Source organism: Pteropus vampyrus, unplaced genomic scaffold, assembly GCF_000151845.1.
Source record: "Pteropus vampyrus isolate Shadow unplaced genomic scaffold, Pvam_2.0 Scaffold234, whole genome shotgun sequence".
NCBI lineage: Eukaryota > Metazoa > Chordata > Mammalia > Chiroptera > Pteropodidae > Pteropus > Pteropus vampyrus.
In genome coordinates this window covers 881,014-886,202 of record NW_011889015.1, presented here as the reverse complement: position 1 = coordinate 886,202, position 5,189 = coordinate 881,014, and the positions used below count along the sequence as shown (strand labels likewise).

Sequence of the window (5,189 nt, the reverse complement as noted above, 5' to 3'; positions counted from 1 at the left end):
TTAGCAGACAGGACAAGAAGCTAGTTCATGGTGGGACTACCATTTCATAACACACAACATCACTAAATGAGTTAGAATGTTTCTGCTTGAGTAGATTATATCTCATACTAATTAAAATTTGTTGAATGGAATCTTTGCAAAACCATGAGGAAAATAAAAGTTCTAGAAGACCCTAAATGACCAAACATTGTCCTATTTATTTTAATAGTGGTTTTCATGAAGCATTGTCTGATGAACACAATGCTAATCCTTGGATTGAGACATATTTTTAAAATGATAATTAATATAGATGAAGTATTTCTTCCAATATTTTTCTTTTTCATCCAAAGAGGTCCTAGAAATCTCTAAAGAACCTACTCGATGTGACTCCCTTGATTAAGTAATTTCTCATTCTCTTAGAATTAGCTGTGCTCTCTGTGTTCTCATTAATCTTAGAATAAAGTTCTTACTTAACAACTGAATTACCTGCGAATGCTTTTGGAATTATGGTTGCCATGGATATCCACAATAATCTGCTAGGAATCTCTTGGGTTGACAGTTTTTGGGTCCTCATTTTGAACAGTGACAATGTCCTAGATTACTTTCTGGAAAGAAGTATTCCTTTTTATGAGAGGACATGTAATAATGAAGTGGTCAAAATGCAGATGCTCACATTAGGACACTTAAATCAGATAGTTAAACTGGAATATATCCTTTTATATGCTCAAGAGCTCATTCTTTTTATCATTGGAAAGTCCCTACCCAAGTAGTGGCAGTCCCCTACCCAAGTTATCCCATTGACTGATTACTATATCATTGCTGGAGTGATCTATCAAGCAACAGTTATAAACTCTAGGGTGCTTACTGCAGTCATGTCATTTAGTCAGTCTTTGATGAAGCTATGTCATACTGTCTATATTATCCTTCCAAAAAGTATTGGTGGCACTTTAAAGGTCATGAAAAGCAAAATAAAGTCAAATCTAAGCCAAAAGAAAAGAAGAACCAAGCTCTATTTTCTAGAGCCCACATATGGATGCTTTACTCTTAGACCTCAGACAAAAATTTCCACCCAAATTTGTGCTGCAAATTTCTGGAGAAAAGCCTATCCCAGTGGATCAGACATAGAAAGAAGTAGAACCTATACCATAAACTGTAAAATCTGAGGAGAAGACCACAAAGAACATCCAACAGACAGTGAGCACTAAAGGCTCTCCTGAAAAATGAATGGGACTTCAGTGAATATTAGACAACAGAAAAGCTTGTAAGACTTCTCTTGTCCATTTATTATATCTCATTATTGTGACAGGCTCTTGAACTTCAAAATTCTTTGTCGCAGCCCTCTCGTTTTTATAGAATGTGCTTATTCTTAAGAAAGTATATAAGGACCTTCATACTTTCAATGTGAACATTTTTGTGTATCTTTTGTAACCTTTCTCCTATAGGTCTTATGCAGCCTCCTCACTCACATGCGTACTGCTATGTACATTTAAAACCAAATAAAGGTATTTGTATAAGTTTTAAAAAAAGAACAACTGTACTTAACAACATTACATTTTAGTATCTTATTTGCATGTGTATTTTACAACTTAACAGAGAATGGCTTTTATTTTATCTTTAAAATTTTTATGTTCTGCACAGTACATAATATATAGTAGGTGTTTCATAGAGGTTTCAAAATTGGAGTCTACACACATATATATATATATATATATATATATATATATATATATATATATATATAAATATCAGGCTGTACTCATAAAAATCTAGAATAAGAAAGATGTCAATCTCAGTCAATTTAGTGGTATATAAACTATGTCTTAAGTATACATTTTAGTTAATGCAGTTTATCCCACTTATTAAGAACATAGACTCTGCAGCCCAGATTAACTGAATTCGTGACATTACCAGCTATGTCATGTAATTGGGCAAGCTGCTTAACCTCTTTTGCTCAGTTTTCATGTTGATAATAATAGTACAACTGCATAATGCTGCTAGAACGATTAAATGAAATAATATGTATAAAACACTTGAAACAGTGGCCAGCACATGACAAGCACTAGATGTTAGCTTCTGCTGCTGTTGTTATTTGTTCTGGATGTTGGACTTTTAGAGCACCATTGACAAATAACCCATTCCAGAGATGAGCGACTAAGAGAGCAAAAGAGTCATAATCATTTCATAAGGAGGGTTAAAATACCCCAAGCTGTTAGTCTAGAACTGAGATTTGAGAAAGGCGGAAAGGACAAGAGACAGAATAGCTCTCTTCAAAAATGAGAGAATGGGTACCCTGGATCTAGGACACTCAAGAGGACGAAATGGGATCAAAATTGGAAACCACATAGAAGAAGATTGAGGTTCAAATAAAGGAAAACATTTCTTATACAGAGTTAGTGGAATGGAATGTCTCTAGAGGGATTTGAGCAGGATTTAGAGAACATCCTGGTAGAGATGATAAATATGAGACTGAATCATTGAATGGCAGGGAGGGTTAGGCTAACTGGTTCATATAGTCCTTGAGCTCTTTTCCCTTCATTTTACAGATGATAAATTGAGGCCTAGAAATGTGAAGAAATGTGACCATAAATAGACAAAAATAATTAGCTGTAGATCCTGGGCTAAAACCCATTTGGTCAAATTCCCACTCTGGGGCTCTTTTCTTAGGAAGTTCTCTGGCTTACGAAAAGTATTTTCCAGAACAGGTAAGGATGTACTCCCAAGTACAAGTATGAGGCAAAAATACAAGTCGGGCAAAGAGTACTTGAGAAAGAGTGAGTAGAGCAAGTCATGTAGAATAAAGTCACTGTCTTGGATACATAATGTCTGGAGTTTCTCTTGTCACCTTTTATGTGCTATTCTCGGACATGAGTTTATTTGTATGTATAGATCGTAGAGCACTCTCAATGTGAAATTTGAGTATAAGTTCTATAAACCTGAGAATATATTTGCTAATTTTGCTTCATATATCCTAAATTTTTACCTGAAATAAATATATATATCAATTGATTTTTCTATTTATCTATATATGTGTAACATTTAAGCTTTACAGAAAAAAACATTTTGAAAAATATGAGCTTTTAATACAGAGACTCTCTGGGAGAGATGATAGATCCTGATGATTGAAAACCAGCAACCGTGGAGTCAGACCTCCTCCGTTCAGTACCCGAATTTAGAAAAACTGCTTAAGTTTTAAAATCTCAGCTTCTGCCTCCGTAAAATGGAGATAACAATAGTGCCTATGTTACAAAACTGTGAGGATTAATTTAAATGATTCATGCTGGAGTACTACTTAACTTTCAGTTTTGTTTTATTCCATTTTTTATGTTCAATTTTCATGTGGGATATGATTCGAAGATAAGAATAAGCAACTAGAAAATGCAGACTCAAGCTGGAAAGGAACATGTAGTTAATTTAACATTATCCTGATGAGGTTTACCAGTGTTGGGTCCAAGAGAATTCTGTGCCCAGATGTTTCTTTTAGAAACATAGAGAGACCTCTATGTACTGCAGAAATTCATGATTGAAGGGAAGCTCATAGGCCATTCTGGCCACCTGCCAATATGATTTAATTGCCCCTATGACTCTTCCACCAGGGCATCAGCAGGCTTATGCTTAAATATCTTAAGGGATATCATCCCATTTTAACTATATTTAACAGTAATAACAAAACTGAATGAGGAAAAGAAGAGAAATTTCCTTCACATAAAACCCAGTTGGTTTATAGAAGGGTTTATTCTACTTTTTCAGGCATCAATCATATGAAGAATAAAATAAAAGATTGCTAAATAGGTTGACTGATCAAATATTAAATATTTCATGTTTATAAGTGATAAAATAATTTACAGATTTTAACTGGGTAATAAACTATATATTCCAAGTAGGTTTTATAATCAGATATTTTTTCCAGTGTGGGAAAGATGAGAATGTTTTAGAAATTATTCTTATCCCCTAACTTCTCAAAATGTTCAGTGTTATGAATTCTCTCCTTTGTCTTTCCTTTCATAGGAATATATGCCTTATGAGAGCAAAGTCTCTTTTTAACAGATACGTGCCTAGAATAATACTTGACATATAATTGATACTCAATAAATATTAGTTGAATACATGAATAAAAAGTGAATAAATTGACAAAATGGTAGTGAAAAGATAGCTCATGAAAGTTACTTTAAATCTGCCAGATTTAACAAATAAAAAGGAACTTCTTAGGTAATAAAAATAAATTGTTGTTTATCTGAAATTTAAATTTAACTGAGCATCCTATATTTTATCTAGCAAGTCTACACTTAGGGAAAAAAAAAAAACCTAAGGACAAACATATGTGAAATAATCAATATTGACCTATGTTAAAGGGAAAAATAAATTTTCTTTCAAGACTGTTGTTGATAGATATAAGGAAACTACAATATATATATTTAAAAAATAAAAATACCTTAAACAAAAATCAAAGGGGATAAAGGCAAAATCTCTTTCAAAACACAGTTTGTTTTCTTAAAAATCTTGCCAGACTCGAAGAGATGTTATAACCTATCCTATCATGTGTATATGTGGGTGTATTTTGGGATAAACCTTAAAACAGCTTTTAAGTGTTTTCTATACTTTGTCCTTTACTTGGAGGTCATTAGGGATGAGTTGTTGTTATTGTTACAAGCAAAGCCTTACACTTTGGGTTTCATAGTGAAGTTTTAACAGAATTGTTAAAGGTAAAATAAATATTGGTTCACCGTGACAAAACTTCAAACAGAATTCTCTTACTCACTGACACTGAAAACTATACATCTGACAATTTTCTAAACATTAAGCAAAACCTCGATCCCCTAGGCTGGTGACTCTTACTGATTCTTTGAGGCTCAGTTTAGCAATTAACAAAAGTGAAAAAATATTTATTTGTGAAATTACATGTCTCCCTAATATCAGAAATTCCAAGAATATTATGAATCATATCTGAATTGTCCACCTTTTGTGTACATGGAATTCAGCGTGGATCCTGGTATATAATAAGTATTATATTATTCATTGAATGAATCAAACTTTAGGACAAAATGAAACAAAAATAGAAGCATTGCCATATTTTCTTTTTTGGTTTATTTTTCATCAGTATGTTTTTCTGTTCCTTCACACTTTCTCAGTATTTATTGAATGAACAAAATGAAATAATGCCTCAATTTTTTAATCTGTAAAATGGAGATAATAATGTATCTATTTCACAGTGT

General features: G+C 32.7%; 1 pseudogene; it reads left to right on the top strand.

The window, feature by feature from the left end:
* Positions 1 to 485: 485 nt before the first annotated feature.
* On the top strand, positions 486 to 1,218 carry LOC105301287 (annotated as a pseudogene).
* The last annotated feature ends 3,971 nt before the right edge of the window (positions 1,219 to 5,189 follow it).